At 31.1% G+C, this 9,389-nt stretch overlaps 1 long non-coding RNA gene across 1 annotated transcript; it reads left to right on the forward strand.

The window, feature by feature from the left end:
* Positions 1–6,772: 6,772 nt before the first annotated feature.
* Positions 6,773–8,711, forward strand: LOC111706924 (uncharacterized). Its single transcript, XR_002766342.1, has 3 exons — positions 6,773–6,830; positions 8,159–8,227; positions 8,698–8,711. It is a non-coding gene; the product is annotated as an uncharacterized LOC111706924 (long non-coding RNA).
* Positions 8,712–9,389: the final 678 nt, after the last annotated feature.

The raw sequence follows: 9,389 nt of genomic DNA on the forward strand, positions 1-9,389 counted from the left end.
TATAAAACTTGAATTAGGAGTATATTAGTTAAATATTACCAAATTGGCTATGGAAAATTTAATGCTTCTAAATATAAACGTTACTGTACACGCCTTGTATAACGAGAGAAAGTGTCATGGCCGCCACAAATTATTTAGAAGATAAAAGATTAAGTCGTCTTTCAACAGTCATATTTTGTGAGTCACCCTCCTTGTATCTAATTCAAACTGTCAGCTCACTATTATGTGAACCAATATTGAAATTTAATATTAACTGTGGCCTGTAAAAGTGCTTGGGAGGGTGTGTCTCACTCCCCCCTCCCCCTCCCCCCACGGAAAATAGAAGACTGCGCAATGCATGGCTCAAGTACAATATTTTTGTGGATACTCACAAAGATTCAACCTGCTTATAAAAAGTCTCATGCATTTTTAAGACAGGGCCGCAACACCTTGGACTTTGATTTTACTGCCTTAACTCACTTATATTTTTCTGTAACCCTTTACATGTACATTTTAGCACAACCAAGAACTTGTTAGCAGGACCGTATCAAGGGCGCTACGGCATCTGCTCTAATTCCATTTGCTCTATGGCCATTTGCTCTAGTTCCATTTGCTCTATAGCTCATAGATCACGACGTTTGCTCTATAAGTCATCTGCTCTATACGTCAATTGATCTATGACATAACACGTCATTTGCTCTATAAACATTTTTATGACTGTGATGGTTTAATTGCTTTACTCAACATTTGCTCTATGAGTAAGCACGTCATTTGCTCTATAAACATATTTTTACAAAATTACATTTTACAATTCTTCCTACAATTTCATTTTTTCCGCCAACTTCCTGGAGATTTTGTTTTATTATTATGAAGGTTTTAACCTCGGCAGAACAATTCTGCCTTCTATATTCAAGACATCTCCAGTACGGATAGACACCCTGTTTGTTTAGAGTAGAATAAATGTAGTTTTCACCACATATTAGGTTTTTTTTACCCCTCTTATTATTGAGTAGTCTCTCTGTCATGATGAACTTTGAAGAACTGATTAAAACTGCAATTTGCGAATTTTCCAAAAAAAAATTCCCGTATTTCATAGTCAAGTTACGCTCAGGAATTCCAATAAACGCTAATTTATAGTGTATTTTTAGGTTATAGAGCAAATGACGTGTTTAGTCATAGAGCAAATGAGGTATAGAGCAGATTGAATATAGAGCAAATGACTTGATAGATCAAATGGAACTAGAGCAGATTTCGTAGCGCCCGTATCAAGGGGGGGGGGCACCTTTTACCCTCGAAAGAGGGGCACACTTTCTGATAAAAAAGATAATGAAAAGAAGGAAACAAAAAATGAAAGAAAAGAAGGAAAAAGGGATGAAAATTTTGTTACCAAAATTATGTGTAAAGGATTTTTTTCTTCAAATTAAAGAAAAATTTCGGCCTTCTGAAATGAATCATTTGGGAATTTTTATTTCTATCCTGTCTGTCTTGTAAAATAATTCTTTTGTTTAATTCTTTTGTATTTTGAGAAGCTTATTCTTTTCTTACTTTTACTAGATTAATCATTCTATAAATGAACCTTTGTACAGCAAAAACATGGAGACAAACTAAACTTGTTAGCTGAAGGCCAATTGCATCCCCCGGCCACCCATGAGTGTCCACAAAAAAATTCAGCCCATTCGGTCCAGCCTTTTGGCCGGCTATACGCAACATATATATGAATGTCTTGTTTTATTATATAGATATGACCAAGTTTGTGAGAATCTGTTTGTACTTATCCTAAAGCTTGCAGGGGAGTTTTTTTTTCTTCAAATTTTAGTTTTGGGAAAACTGAAGATTTTTATCTATTCGTTATTGTAATGGATATTGTTTAAGTGCGAAAAATGTTTTTGCCGGGATTTTTATTTTGATCGAAAACAAACTAGAAAAATTAAAAATCACAGCAAAAACTTTTTCGCACGCATGATACAAATAGTTTTATTCAGTTTTACTCAAATTATTTAAATGCAGTTCGATAAAGTTACTTGATCACCTTGTTGTAGGGTGATCAAAATTGAATAAAATGCTTAAGCTTTTCAGGATGTTTACTCTCCCTGAGTCGCCCTGTATTAAAAGATAAGTATTGACTCACCTTATACCTTCGGTTTTTTTTGTTATGTTATGTTGCAAATATCTTTTTAATAGCACTTAAGGGAAACAAAACATAATGCAAAACAGGCAAAATATCTATCTTAATAAACAATAATGTTTGATAAGTTAAAATCTAGTTCTTTAAAGTTTTTATTTATAAACTTTGACACTTTAATTTTACAGGTCAAAAAACTCTTGAGTTAACGATTAAAGTAATTTTGCAGAGCGTTAATGTAGGTGTTGGTTTAAAATAGGTAAAGAATAATGGATATATCAAGTTTTTAATTAAGAGAGTATTTCAAATTATGTAAGGGGTCCCCTTAGGAGTCTAAAAGAAGCCATTTCTAGACCCTTGTTTACGCCCTACCCCCCCCCCCCCCCCCCCCCCCCCCCCTATGGACCAATTGATGCATAATTTAGTCGTTATTCATTAAGTTTTTTTCAGACATAACAATAGGCTTTTAGTTTCATCCCATATTTTGGCGCAATTTTATTTATCTATCTATCTTTCTATCCCTCTATATCTATTTATCATCTTTATATCTATCTCTCTAATTATCATCTATCTTTCTAACTATCTACATATCATAACATCATCATCATCTATAGCATAATATATTAACCTATATCTATTTAATATCTATATTCTATATATCTATGTGTGCCCAACTTTTACAAATAAATATTCTTATATTAAATTGTATGTACTTTCTTCTATTTATTTATAAATATAACATTTTTTTGGTTTATGTATTGCAGCTTCAATGTGGAAATAATTTGTCTTTTTTAACGTAGTTACTTAAAATAATCTACTTTTTATAAAATCAACCTATATTTATTATCCATTTTTTATTTATTTATCTATTTTATATTATTTTATTTATTTTCATCTATTTATCATCTGTTAATTATCTACTTTTTATTAAATTATTGTTCTTTGTATTTCTATCTATCTATCTATCTATCTATCTGTATGGGGTTGTGATCCCTGTGTTTAGGGCACACCTTCAGTATTTAATATTTGGATTTAGAATGATAGTTTAGATTCTCAGTGAACTAGAGTTATTAGTGGGTGCAGGGCTTTACAACTATCAACGTAAGTAATGTTTATACAGTAGGCCCAATAAAGCTTTGGAATAAGAAGACGACTTTAAAGAGTTCAATGTGCATTTGTACAGTAAATTTCACTTTGTTTGTTTATTTTCATAGTAATACTTTTGCTATACATTTCCTTTCAATTTCAGACAAGATTGTTTGAATGTCGTCTTTTTATTCCACATATTTATGGTAGATGTGAATAAGTTATTATTTATGAGTAATAAAGTTTGAAACATTGATTACCAGAATGGTAAATATAACCTTACTAAACTTTATTATCTATTTCTCATTCTGCGTGAAAGATTTCGAACAATTTAAAGAGACTGCTATCTCGTTTTTTCAAGTGACTTTTTATTGGAGTACGATTCACTACGGTACACTTAAAAATTCGTTGTCTGATCAAATAAATATTAGATAATCATGTCTTTTATTTTTGAGAACTGAGCTGAGAACTCTTGAATGGTGGATATTGGGATTAATGCTTGATCCACGCTTTTTCTTAATCTCCAGATTAAATAATTCTTGTTCTCCACTTCATATTTATCTCCAGATTAATGAACCGATCGGGATTAAGGATTTCCCATTCGAAAGTTTTCCGCTCTGAGCTGGGAACTTTAGAATGGTGGATATCGGGATTAATGCTTGATCCACTCTTTTTCTTAATCTCCAGATGAAATATGGCTTGTTCTCCTCTTGTAATTATTCTCCAGAGCTGGGAACTTTTGAATGGTGGATATCGGGATTAATGCTTGATCCACTCTTTTTCTTAATCTCCAGATTAAATATTGCTTGTTCTCCTCATGAATTTAATCTCTAGATTAATTATCCGATCAGGATTAAGGATATCCCATTCTAAAGTTTTCAGCTCTGATCATTTCATTTGGGGGTTTTCTTCACTAGTGATTTGCGCATTTATCGCTTCAGAGAAACAATGACGACAACAAAATTAAACCATTTTGAAGTTAGAAAAACGACATTTTCTTTAAGATTATTTATCAGATTAAGTTTAAAGGGTGATGTAGTGATTGTGAACAGGAAATGTTTTTTTCGAATAAAGGGTCACTTGAAATTACACTCACAATCCCTTTAAAGTAAAAAAGGTCCCATAAAAATATTTATGAGAAAAAGTGGAGAATTTGAAATGAAAAAATTTGAATGGATTTCCTAACCTTGTTGTTTAGGGTCTGTAAGCCTAATTTTAATGGATTTCCTAACCTTGTTGTTTAGGGTCTGTAAGCCTAATTCCAATCCAAACACTGCCGATTCATAACGGTACCATTCAAAGCTTTGATCAAGCATGAATTAGTTTTTAATGTTTTTAATTTTGAAAACTGATTATTTTTAACTGTGGTTTCTAGCAGGAGAATGCCATGGAAAGATAAAAGGACTAAACATTTTTAAACCTAAAAACTACAGTATATTGATCAGAGCTGAAAACTTTAGAAAGGGATAACCTTAATCCCGATCTGTTAATTAATCTGGAGATTAATAACAAGAGGAGATCAAGCAATGATCTTGATATCCACCATTCTAAAGTTTTCAGCTCAGATAAAGGTTTCAAGGGAACTGTTGTGAATCCGGGATTACTACCTTTAAATATTTTATTTACAGGATGTTGACTTCTTCCTTCCTTATCTCTGTAATATTCTCTCTCAGCAATTCAGGGAGGATAGAAAAGATAGAAAATATAGAAAATATAGAAAAGATAGAAAAGATAGAAAAGATAGAAAAGATAGAAAAGATAGAAAAGATAGAAAAGATAGAAAAGATAGAAAAGATAGAAAAGATAGAAAAGATAGAAAAGATAGAAAAGAAAGAAAAGATAGAAAAGATAGAAAAGATAGAAAATATAGAAAAGATTAGAAGAGATAGAAAATATAGAAAAGAAAGGAAAGATCGAAAAGATCGAAAAGATCGAAAAGATCGAAAAGATCGAAAAGATCAAAAAGATCAAAAAGATAGAAAAGATAGAAGATATAGAAAAGATAGAAAAGATTGAAAAGATATAAAAGCTCATTGGATATTTCAAAGTTATATCTTTATTTTCAAAGTCGTCTTCCTATTCCAGAGTTTTCTGGTTATTACTGTATTTTGCTTCACAGGAACTGCAGACGATATTTTCAACAATCCTTCATTTACAGTGTTCCATACCATTTAAATCTTTCATTGGGCAAAAAACGTAGAAAAATATATTTTTTTAGATCTGAAAGTTGATAATTAATTTTTCATTGCGTTTCTTTTAATCAGTGGCTCTGGATTTAAGCAGTGGAAACTGTATGTTGGCAAAATTCAATAGAATGACAGTTGGTAAATAATTTTGAATGTTGTCTTCCATACAATATATTAGAAATGAAAGGCTGTTTGCAGTTCATTTTGGTTAACAAATCTTTTGCTCAAGTATATTTTACTATGAAATTAACTTTACTAAAATATGACTCCATAAATAATATTTTTATTATTGTGTTTGGTATTAAACAACTTAACAAATTATGGTAGAAGACATTGTAAACTATTCACCAAATGTCATGTTTCGTGGGACACCCTGTGTTAGAAAAGACGGATTAAAAACTGTCCCAATACAATTTTAAACATTAGACTTTATTGGAATTATTATTGGAAACGCTGTCATATAGCAAGCATGAAATTGATTTCGACGATATTAAAATCGTCGTCGATCTTTGATTTCCAAGCATAATGAAGGTTACGGTTTGATAGAAAATTATGTACACTTCTAAAAATCACATAATTTGGCCCTCTATGTAACATGACTAGGGCAGGGGCCAACCGTTCCGATAATTAGCGGCATTTTGAATCAAACAGAAAGTTCCTTTAACGACAGGAAAGCACGTTAATTTTCAAATAGTTAATAAACGAAATAAACCGTTCACAAAGAAAATTGATTAACAGAATATTTAAAGAATCAACAAATGTTTTAAAAAACGTGAAATCCTTTTCATTTTCATATTTTTATTCAAATACAAAGCACGAGATAATAAATATAAAAAATCACTATTTATTAAGTAGTTTGGATCCACCTAACAAGAGTAGGTTGTTTTAATTGGAAAGCTCATTATAAACGATATAAATTAAAAGACAGAAATTCTTAATAGATATCAAAATTATTTAAAGGAAGACGATATTTTCGCAATTTATATGAAAATTTGATTTACGTTGTTAAAATTCAACTTTTAAAGTAAAATGGGCCTGTGCCGTGTACACTTTACAATCGCTGTGTATCATGTTAAGACTGGACTATTTCAAATCATAACTTGATCTTCCCATTCCACAGTTTTATAGATTTCAAATCATAACTTGATCTTCCCATTCCATAGTTTTATGGATTTCAAATCATAACTTGATCTTCCCATTCAGTACTTTTATATATTCCAAATCATTCATAACTTAATCTTCCCATTCCGTAGTTTTATAGATTTCATTGTAAGATAACCTCTAAATGCTTATTATATATTCATCTATCTAGCGATCTATTGATCTATCTATCTGTCTATATATCTATTTATCATTCTATCTAGCTATCTATCTATATATCCATATCTATTTTTATCCATCAGAAATCTTGTTGAGCAACATTGAAGAAACCCTCAAAAATATACTCACAGAGTCAGGTTCAATTAAAGGGTCATCATTCATCAAGACTGTTCGAATATATATTGACACACTTAGAATTTTTTTAATTTAACGATACATAAGTTTGTTCGTGCAGGTTTACTAACAAGAGACTGCAAAGACGACCTGAAACTCTGAGAATATGACAATTTCAAAGTTTAACTACGTTTTCTGCATGAAATAGAGTTATACTTTCTTATTTAATAACTTGGCAAAGAAAAAAAATTTTACTGTTGTAGAGAATCATGATAGTAAGGAAATAGACAGAAAAAAATTCTAAAAGTCGTCTCTGAAGTAACATCCCTGTATCTAGATGCGTAATATCTCTTTGTGTGTCTGTTTGTTTGTATGTTAGATGATAACTCACGAACCTCTGATTTTTCACTAATTTTGATTTTGAAAAGTTGATAAAACCCAAAGAATTTTCTTAGTTTTGTTTAAAATAAGACAGTCTTTTGTTGGTAACCCTGTGATTTCAATTATTCATCAAAACCAAATATGTTTATTAAATATTATCAATTTCATGTTAAATCAATTAACGATACAAATTTGCAATTCATACTAAATTTCTAAGGCTTTGTGAGATTTAGCTTATATATAATTCGTAAATGACAACTTTATTTGAACAGTGGCCGAATTTAAAAGATTTGAGCGGCGGTTTAAATTTAAGCCGCGGCTTAAATATGGTTGGTTCCACTTAAAATTGTATCAAATGTTTCAAGATTTAAGCCGGCGCTAAATTTAAACCGGGTTTTGGCGGATTTTGGCGGATTTAAACCGCGGCTCAAATTTTTTTAATTCCATGCTCAGATATCTTAAAATTGAAAAAATAAGAACTTCTTTTTGTTTTGAGTTTTGATGAGCCAGTTGTAAGCCATGATAAGCTGGGAGCTGGGAGCAGTGTTGATCAGAATTCACTGTTCGAGCCGATCCTATCCATTATCGGGACTGAGTCCTGTTGACTATATACTTTTAGTTATAGTATTTTTCAAATTTGTTTGTTTCAGCGGAATTGAGCATTTGCCCCAAACTCAGATTTTCTAATCCCTTTATCTTTACAACCCAACCTTGCAGACCTTTAATATTTCAAACAATGATTTTTTGTAGGTCAAATAATCTAAGTTTAAAATACCAAAGATTTGCACCATGCAGGTTGTAAAGATAAAGGTATTAGAAATTTGAGGTTGTGTGTGGCAATGATTAAATTCCTTTTAGAATTTTCAGTTTTGGAGGGTGCACACATCTGAAGTGGCCACGGGGTCCTCCCCCCTAGGGAAGTGTGTGTGGGGGGATTGTAGATAGCTAATGTTGACATCAATTTATTCAGAATATGTTTACGGACGAATTCGAGGCAGGTTCGGGACACATCCTGGAATCCAAGGATTCAATAGACAAGGTATAATAAACTCCATGGATTCAAGGGATCGAAGTTATTTAGGATTCATTAGACAAGGTAGCAAATTCAATGGATTCAAGGGATCAACGTAATATAGGATTAAATAGGCAATGTAGGAAACTCTCTGGATTCAAGGGATCAATGTTATAAAGGATTTATTAGGCAATGTAGGAAACTACATGGATTCAAGGGATCAATGTTATAAGGGATTTATTAGGCAATGTAGGAAACTACATGGATTCAAGGTATCAATGTTATAAGGGATTTATTAGACAATGTAGGAAACTACATGGATTCAAAGGATCAATGTTATAAAAGATTTATTAGATGGATTTAAATAAACAAACATATCTAAAGAATTGTCTTGATTAATTCTTTTTTACCTATTTTTCTGTAGAGTTTAATCTAGACAGAATTAAAGAATTTCTAGGCAAAGTTTAATATTTCTAGGTAGAATTTAATTTTTCAAGGCAGAGTTTCATATTTCTGAGAGAATTTAATATTTCTAGGCAGAGTTTAGTATTTCTAGAAAGTATTTCATATTTCTGACAGAGTTTAATTTTTCTAGACAGGGTTTCATATTTCTAGGCAGAGTTTCATATTTCTAGGTAGAGTTTAATATTTCTAGGCAGAGTTTAATATTTCTAGGTAGACTTCAATACTTCTAGGTAGAGTTTCATATTTCTAGGCAGAGCTTAATATTTCTAGGCTTAGTTCAATATTTACAGGCAAAGTTTAATATTTCTAGATAGAGTTTCATATCTCTAGGCATAGTTTAATATTTCTAGGCAGAGTTTAATATTTCTAGATAGAGTTTCATATTTCTAGGCAGAGTTTCATATTTTTAGGCAGAGTTTCATATTTCTAGGTAGAGTTTAATATTTCTAGGCAGAGTTTAATATTTCTTTAATATTTCTAGGCAGAGTTTAATATTTCTAGATAGAGTTTCATATTTCTAGGCAGAGTTTCATATTTTTAGGCAGAGTTTCATATTTCTAGGTAGAGTTTAATATTTCTAGGCAGAGTTTAATATTTTTAGAAAGAGTTTAATATTTCTAGGCAGAGTTTAATATTTCTAGGTAGAGTTTAATACTTCTAGGCAGAGTTTAGTATTTCTGGTAGAGTTTTATACTTTTAAGTAGAGTTTAATATTTCTAGGCAG

This window comes from Eurytemora carolleeae, unplaced genomic scaffold (assembly GCF_000591075.1).
Source record: "Eurytemora carolleeae unplaced genomic scaffold, Eaff_2.0 scaffold668, whole genome shotgun sequence".
Lineage (NCBI taxonomy): Eukaryota > Metazoa > Arthropoda > Copepoda > Calanoida > Temoridae > Eurytemora > Eurytemora carolleeae.